A 9617-nucleotide genomic window follows, 5' to 3' on the forward strand; every position below is an offset into this window, starting at 1 on the left:
CACAAGAATCTTTTGGGGATTCTTGAAAAGGGTGGTCAAATCCGTCCTCGGAAGAAGCCGCGTACTGATGGTTCGAGCGGAGCCGACCAACGTAAAATGTAGGATGCGTTCGCATCCTACGTGGCAATTCTATTGTGTACGCATTGCCTCTTCGATGCAGTACACGGAAAGGCCCAATGAACTTGGGTAGTAGTTTACTGCTACCCACATTAGTGACTAATCGCTTAGGTAAGTTTACCGTAGAGAGTAGCACTAGATCATTAATATTAAATGAATGAACATTTGCTCTTCCATGTTTGTCCGCATTCCGTTTCTGTCGGTCCACTGCGTTAGCAATGGAATCCTGAACGAAACGGATTACTGATTCTCGAGCCATCAGAAATTTTTCTGCTGACTCATTTGTTTTATCTTTTCCAGTGCGCACAAAGCGCACTGCTATGAGATCTTTCTCATCTTCGATGTCGATTGCTTCGACATCACTCGCGTTGTTGGTAACTTCGAAGCGTGATGAGCATGAGCCAGAAATGGTTTTCTCGTGCGAGCCCTCTTAAACTAGAGGATCCTTCTAAATGGGTGGGTATGCGTGGATGGCGTAAGCCATTCACGAAGAACGGTGTATGCTTTGTAGACGCATGCACCTAATTATTGATGGCGAATTCGACCATCGGTAAAAACTCGCTCCAATTTTCGGACACGATTGGACGTAACCTCGAAGTATCTCTTCAAGGTCGCGATTTGCGAGTTGCGTCTGGACATCCGTCTCTGAATGATTAGAAGTTGACATAGTCAGCCGAGTTCCGCAAGATCGGATCACGGATTGTTAAAACTCCGTCGTGAACCGTAAATCTCTATCCGAGACCAGTTCACGGGTAAACAGTGCAGTTTGAATATCGTGTCGATAAAGAACGGGCACAACCCGGAGCCAGGATCAGTTCTGGTACTGCAACAAGATGTACCATCTTGCTATATCTGTTTACAAAAACAAGGATTCCATTATTTTTGTGACGGCTTCATGAAATCCGAAGACGAAGTCCATAGATATGGACTGCCAACATTCTGCCGGAAGTGGGAAAGTTTTGAAAGGTGCAAAAGATGAAGGGCTAGGCTTCATCCGTCGACATACCTCGCAAGCACGAAAGTACCTGCGCACGAAGTGATACTAACGGGACCAGTAAAAGTCGCGACTTACTGTGAGACAAGTTTTTTCATGTCCACGATGCCCACTTGTTGGTGCATCGTGACACTCATACATGATGCGCTAGCGCAAATCATTGTGAGTAGGGACGACAACACGTGGAATGTCGTTGGCAACGGCTATGTAGTACAGTAAGTCGTTGCGGGTTGTGTATCGATCGGACGACAATCGGTATAAAGCCGGTAAATCTTTAAAAGATTTATTAAATGAATTCATGAGATGATCGATTAAATGGAGAAGGTCTTTATCTTCTGTGTAGGCTTTTTTATGTCATCAAACAGAGGTGATGATGGAACACTTGTAATGAGTGTTGCAACAGTGGGATTATTTTCACTGCTCGAGTGCACAGCCGGCTCGAAATCGGGTCAGCGTGATAACGCATTAGCGACGACATTAAGTCGTTCTAGTTTATATTCTACGAAGAAATTATTCTCCGTAAAGAAGGATAGCCACCTCGCCATTCTTTGCGAGAGGTGTGGACTGTTTAGGGCCGTGCGTAATGACGCATGGTCCGTGTCCGAGTACATACAATAAAATGTCTCGTCTTACCCTGAGAAAAAGCCGTGGCTTTACCCGAACGGCTAGTCAGTAACTTGTCTGGAGAGACAACTCCTCACAATTAATATCCTTTATTTATTGCGGCAAAGCTACATGGCCTGGATCCCAGCGCGAAGAACTTTTGCGCTAAGGAAGATTTTTACCTCGATGGTTTTCTTAAGCATCGATGGTATAGTGGCAACAACAAGCGAGATAAAATCTCGTTAATGCAAGCCTGAAGCGCGTTTTTTTCCAATGTCAAAGACATTGGATGCGGCTTCAAAGTCCTAACGCAATTCGCGTTAAGTTTGAGAAACGAATCCAACCGGTGCAAGGTTTAAAATTGCACCGGTCGTCTCGTGAGGCAGGACTTCCATGCCTCACGTAGGGCGACCCGTGTCCATGTTGTGTCGACAATACGAAACGAGTGAAAGGAGATGAATACTCCCTTTCTTCCCCCTGGGGAAGGGCTCGCATCTCTATTGAGATGCCGATGCGATTGACGTTTTTTGCAATAGATTTACACGCGCCAGGGGCGCGCGTTTTTCAATGGACCCTCTAATCCATCTGATGAGTCTCGTTATACTAACAGACGAGGCCCTCAACGTCAATAACCAGCTGGGAACGAGGCCCCCATCTGTCATGCGAAGGTGAATAACCGCGCTAGTTAACCAGATAACTCATTCGCTGCCCCTTCACATCACGGTGGTTTTGAATACGTTCCACAAGGAATCGTTGGCCACCGCGGAAATCCACCAATGGTTGTGGTGGAGGAGGGAAAATTAGATCCGAATCGTGTGTCGGATCTAATGTCGAGAATCGACAAAATCGATCACTTTCTTCATGATTTGGAGGAGGGACTTGACCACGAGCGCGGCAAGGGTCGCTCATTGGAGCAGACGGTGCAGGCTCATCAAATCGAGCGGTTGGAAGACCGTTCGAAGATTGCGTACTCCATGTTGGAGTACGAACGAAAATATCATGCGTTCGCGATGGGCTGTCGTCAGCTCATCGCAATTTCGAGGATATTCGGAACCGGCATGAAAAACTTCAGGTTCAACATGAGAATCTGGTTCGCGATCGCAAGAATCTTTTGGGATTCTTGAAAAGGGTGATCAAATCTGTCCTCGGAAGAAGCAGCGTACTGATGGTACTGGTGGAGCCGACCAACGTAAAACATAGGGTGCGTTCGCATCCTACGTGGCAATTCTATTGTGTGCGCATTGCCTCTGCGATGCAGTACACGGAAAGGCCAAATGAACTTGGGTAGTAGCTTACTGCTACACACAATAGTGACCAATCGCTTAGGTAAGCTTACCGTAGATAGTAACACTATCATTACTATTAAATGAATAAACATTTGCTCTTCCACGTTTGTCTGCATTCCGTTTCTGTCGGTCCACTGCATGGCAATGGAATCCTGAACGAAACGGATTATTCATTCTCGAGTTAGCTGAAATTCTTCTGCTGACTCATTTGTTTTGTCTTTTTCAGAACGCTTTGTGCGTACTGCCATAATATCATTCTCGTCTTCGATGTCGATATCTTCGACATCGACATCAGTCGCGTCGTTGTTAACTTCGACGCGTGGTGAGCCAGAAGTGGTTTTGTTCGTGCGAGTCCACCCTTCCTTAAACTGATGGATCCCTTTAATTGGGTGGGCATGCTAGGATGGCGTAAGCCATTCACGAAGAACGGTGTATGCGTTGTAGACACATGCACCGAATTATTGATGGCGCATTCGACCATCGGTAAGAACTCGCTCCAATTCGGATACGATTGGACGTAACCTCGAAGTATCTTTTCGAGGACGCGATTTACGCGTTCTGTTTGACCATCCGTTTCTGGGTGATCGAATATTGACATAGTCAGCCGTGTTCCGAGAGATCGGAACAGTATTGCCAGAACTCCGCCGAGAACCGAGAATCTCTATCCGAGACCAATTCACGGGGTAGACCGTGGAGTTTGAATACCGTGTCGATAAAGACACGGGCACAGCCCGGAGCCGTGATCTCCTCTGGTACTGCAGCAAGATGTACCATCTTGCTGAATCCGTCTCCAAAAACAAGGATTCCATTGTTTTGTGATCGTCTTTGGAAAATCCGAAGACGAAGTCCATAGATACGGACTGCCAACACTCTGCCGGAAGTGGTAGAGGTTGAAAAGGTGCACGGGATGAAGGGCTAGGCTTCACCCGTTGACATACCTCGAAAGCACGAATGTTCTTGCGCACGAACGGATACTGGCGGGGCCAGCAAAAGTCCCGACTAGCGGTGGGGTAAGTCTTTTCACGTCCACGATGCCCATTTGTTGGTGCATCGTGACACTCATACATGATGCGCAAGCGCGAATTATTGTGAGTTGGGAGGACGACACGTGGAGTGTCGCCGGCAACGGCTGTGTAATACAAAAGGCCGTTGCGTGTTGTGTATCGATCGGATGACGATCGATATAAATTCAATAAATTTTTATAAAATTTATTGGATGGATTCATTAGGTGATCCATTAAATATAGAAGGTCCTTACCTTCTTTGTGGGCTTTCTTTATGTCATCAACCAAGGTTGATGACGGAACACTCGTAGTGGGTGTTGCAACAGTATGGATATTCTCAATGTTGGAGTGCACTGCCGACTCGAAATCGGGTCGGTGTGATAACGCATCAGCGACGACATTAAGTCGTCCTGGTTTATATTCCACGAAGAAATTATACTCCGCGAAGAAGGATAGCCACCTCGCCATTCTTTGCGAGAGGTGTGGGCTGTTTACGGCCGTGCGAAACGAAGCATGATCCGTATATTTTTCAGCCACTGCTTCTTGTTCTAACTCTTTAATACTTCTTCGTAGTTTGAAGCTTGTTCTCCATTGTCGTCTGCGGTAAAACAATAGAACGAATTGTCTTCTCCCTCGAAGTCGTCCAAATTAAAGTGGCCGCGGCGAAGGTTGGGAGACTCTTGTTCGTAGCGCACTACACCGCGTTTCTTACGAATTGGTCGCATCATCCCCTCTTCTTCGCCGTCTCTTCCAGACGTGCTTGATGCTCGAGTGAGAACCTGACCTTAAAAACTGGACTCGTTTTGGCTATTACGAATCGGATCAAGGCAAGCTCGAAGTGGCGGAGTCCGAAGCCTTTCATCATTTGCTGGAGCCTCCAAACCGTTGTCGTCAAGTGTCGACGTCTCTAAATTCTCTTCATCTTCAATGATGTCGATAATTCGCTCGTCTTCCCTTTTTATTGCCTTCGAACTGGAATGCTCAGCAAATGTCACGCTTTTTGAAATTATGATAGAGCCGTCATCCGCGTTAAGTAGTCGGTACGCCTTGCGATCCTTTGCATAGCCAAGAAATTAACATTTCACGCCCGAATCGTCCAGCTTCTTTCGTTTCTCCTGTGTAACATGCGCGTAGCATTGCGAACCAAACACGCGCATGTGATCGATGCGCGGCTTTCGCTTAAACAACATCTCGGACGGACTTGACTGCTTGTTCGACGAGTTTGGAACCACGTTCAGAATGTCTGCTGCTGTCATTCAAGCTTCGCACCAGTAAGACTTGTCGAGACCGCTGTCCTTCAGCATGCAGCGCGTCATCTCTACCAGAGTACGATTCATGCGCTCTGCCATGCCGTTCTGCTCAGGATTGTATGGAACTGTGTACTCTTGCTTGATGAATTTCTCTTTGCAGAAACTGTCCATTGCTGCGTTTCGGTACTCGCCACCGTTGTCACTTCGACTGACCTTGATCTTAGTCCCAGACACTATCTTGATCTCCCGGTTAAATCTTGTGAACGCGCTCATGACTTCACTCTTCTTTCGCAACGGATAAACCGTCACGTACCGGCTCTTCATCATGATGAAGCTCACAACGTACTTAAAGCCGGATCTTGAAGCTGAAGTGATTGGTCGAAGCATATTGGAGCACACGATACCGTCAAAACGCGCACTCTTCCTGAGTCCCTTGTCTTCCTCGCTTGCCTTGAATGACTTGCGCACTTGCTTGGACGTTGCGCATACGTCACACACGACGTCGGTCTTCATTTCCACGCCTTTGATCCTTCCATTCTTGATCATACCACTAATCGTCCCGTACGATGCGTGACTCAGTCTTCTGTGCCATAGCTCGCTCTCATATGCGGCTACGTGACATTCCGCACCAGCCTCAACGTTGAGGTACATCAGGAAGCCCTGCTTCCTTCCAGTGACAACTTGTGCCCCGCCCCGCTTCACAACGCACTCGTTGCGCGTGATCTCTACTGTCATTTTTCGCGCTGATGCAGCCGTAAGCGAGAATGAATTCTTTGACAGACCTTCGATATGGAGAGTGTTCTCGAGGCGAGCGTCGATCCAAGCATGACCGGTCCAAACGCGCAGCTTCACCGTTCCGTGACCGGTGACCTTGAGCTTCACATTACTCTTCGCGCTTGATATACTGCGCGCCTGGCACACTTCCTCATACTCCACAAAAGCTTTTCGGTCCTTGCACATGTTTGCAGCTGCGCCACTGTCCATAATCAGCAGTCGCTGACGGACTCTTCGCTAGCATTAAATGCGACGTTAAAGTGGTCGTGTCCTCCTTCTCGAGTTTCTTTTGGTTCACGACTTGAACGGCAATCCCTAGCATGGTGGCCGACCTTGCCACAGTTAAAACACGCTCCTGAAGGTTTCTTAGTACGCCGTTCTTGCTGCTTCTTGGGGTGCTGTTTGCCGTTTCTCTTACTTGTGTAAAGGGCCGTTGCTTCTTCCACCCGTGCCGTGTCCTTGTGCCGCACTTCATCAGCAATCAACTTTCTCACGAGGTCGGTGAAATTAAAATATGACACCGACATGCGAAACGCCTGCATTAAGTTCTCGTAGCTTGCAGGCAGATTCCTCAGCATCACTGCACATACGTCCTCTTCACTTGGCCCGCAGTTAACGCTAATCATCTTCATGACTAGGTCTTCAAGCTCTGTCATGTGACCACTGATGCTTGAAGCTGTATCCTTAAACGACGCAAGCTTCTATTTTAAGCCAAAGTCGATTCACCATGTCTTGTGTGCGATAAAACTTCGCCAGCCTTCCTCCCGCCTCTCTCGCCGTCGTCGCGTCGATAATGTGCATCAATTGCGCGTCACTCAGATTCAGCGCGATCGCGGCGTGCGCTTGCTGCTCCTTTACTGCATTCGGAGCGTCTACACCGGAGACAGCTCCCACAACCCTTTGAACATGAGGTACATCTTCATCTTGTAGCTCCAAAGCACGTCGTTTGAGCCGTTAAAAGGCTCAATCTTGAAGCTGGAGTTGTTGCTTGGGCTCATAACCTGTTATATTGCATAACGCTATGAGCTTGAAGATGGGCTTACGGTCGAGATTGCAAACCGGAAAGTAATTTATATTTTGAGTATATCTCAATCCTACCGTTAACTTTATCCTACCGTTAATTCTTTCCTATCGTTCGCTGCGCCCCCTTTCCCACATATCTGGATTACCATAAAATAAAGGACGTCCTTGTTTGGCCGTACAGTGCTGGTAAATCCCAAACACCAGTTCCCGAAGGTTTTACGTTTTGTCTTTGCCGGGTATCGAAACGGTGACCTGTGGGATGCACCGCCATGCCTTACCCAACTGAGCCACAACACACGATAAACTCCACATACAAATTCTCCGTATTATTCTTGTCATACGATCCCTTGTCATATTTTTCTTATACACGCATATGCATAAAGCGCAACACTTTCGATGAACACATCAATCTTCAACATTATGGCATCGTCCAGCTCGACAAACCATCTCAAGAGGGAGTCTTCTTCGACTCCCCTATACTTAGAGATGTTAATCGTTAAAGGTTTCGGGACGACGTGTATGCGTCATCCAGGTATAGGGGTATGTACCTGTTGTAACCTCAACAGTTCTGCCTGTTGAGAGCCTTGCTGATTCAGCAAGGCTACCTTCTCCTACACCTCGTCAAGTTCATCTTGTATGAACTTGGCGATGGCTGAATGGAGGGCATCTTTGTCCAAACCGGACAGCATGGCCAAGATGGCATCGTTCCCTACGGTCGAACTCATTCGTTCGACCGCACTCCTTTTTATGTCACTTAGAAAGGAGTTGCTTTCACGCAAAACGTGATGCGTATTCTCACTATCATCTGAGATGTCGATGTTAGATGAAGGAAATGTGGTCCTTGGACGGACTACAAAGTGCTACCAGGTGTATCGGCGCACTGCGACTTGTACTGCTTCAGTTGCGAGTGGTGCCTTACGTCACTTCACGTACACTAGTACGTGCAGAGGAAGACTTCTCTTTAAGACAATTACCTTAAAGAGGGTTAAATGAAACTGTACTAATATAGTTATGTTTTTTTTTCTTTTTTCTATCTGTTAATGCTTACTTGATTATAAACTAATACTAAACATGCAATTGAAATCTTATCTGACTCTCTCTCTCTTTGTTAACGTTTACAGCTGATTAGTCTGCGGTATAAATATATATAACGGCTTATACCTATCTATGGATAAGAAATCCGAGCATTACTATATAAAGTAATATTTTCCAAATATTCTCTACCTTTTAGATAATATATTAATTAACAACCTCAAGTATTAATATCATGTAGCGATACACGCTGTTACAGTGTCTGTGTCATCATCATGAGTGTCGCATCGAATACAGCAAGAGCAGGTGCCGCAACCTCAAATAACAAGCGATTTCGTCGTGTGGATGTCGATGTCGGCCGTTCCCTTGACCGTACCAATAAAAAAATTGGGTCTTGTATAGCGTGATACACACCTTGGCCAACTTCTTCAAGAATCTGTTTGATGATGTGTTGGTTACTCGGAACTTCCGCCTCATATCGATCTTGTGAGTGGCAAGATTTTGCGCAATGGCACTCTGTTGATGTTGATATTGCTGGGTTTTGTTGTGATATCTTCGATTGCGTCGAAGTCTTTCACAGCAAATTATGAACTGCTTTCTTCGATATTCATGAATTTATGAGAACAAGAAATAACCATATTACCTGTAAAGGTACCCGTGCATGCGCGTAGCCCGTGTAGATCTACAATAACATACAAAACATTAATACTGTCATCGACATCTCCGAAAGGTAATACCTACCGTTTAATAGCTTGCTTTGATTGAAAGATGGGGCCAAAGCATATTGTAGGACGCGAAACACTACATTATCGAAGATAATGGGCAAGCTGACAGGCCTTTGACTCGAGCCCCAGATTCGGCACGTGGTGGCTCAAATCTTTGCCTGAGTCGGGTGTTCAAGACCTCATACGACTCAAAAACCAATAAATCGCGAAGCTTGAGTTGTGAGGCCCAATTGTCACGTCCGGCTAAGTTCATCTGTGTTCGGAGTTAACAGTATGGCGCCAACGACTGGCCCGCCTATGACCGAACTCATTTGTGCGCTCTCCTTTCAAGGTCACTCAAATGAGTTAACCTTTCATGCATTGCGCGATAGCTTCTTGAGCTTGAAAGCTCCCTCATTCTTCACCCAACATGTCCATGTTGGATGTAACGTGCATAAACCGTTGAACGGACTACCAAGTGCTACCAGGTGTAACGGTGCACCCTTTACTAGTACTTTAACAGTACTAGACAACCTACACTGATTACAGTGAAGGTGGGGTGGATCGGTTACTTCACGAACACGACGTGCAGAGGAAGAATACAGGTAATTAAGTAGTCGTAGCTACCAAAGGTTAGTTCTAAGGCTTTAGAATAGGAGACATTAAAACAGTATTAATATATTAAGTTCCTACGTAAGAACTTCTATCTTCTACTAGCTCAAATATTTAAAGAGCTAACTGTTTATGACGCCTACTTGCGCACCACACAATTGTGTCGTGTGACGATTGGCGGGGTTGATCCAAACTTAAATCTACCAATCAATAGAACG

The sequence above is a fragment of the Bremia lactucae genome, linkage group LG6, assembly GCF_004359215.1.
Source record: "Bremia lactucae strain SF5 linkage group LG6, whole genome shotgun sequence".
Classification (NCBI taxonomy): Eukaryota; Oomycota; class Peronosporomycetes; order Peronosporales; family Peronosporaceae; genus Bremia; species Bremia lactucae.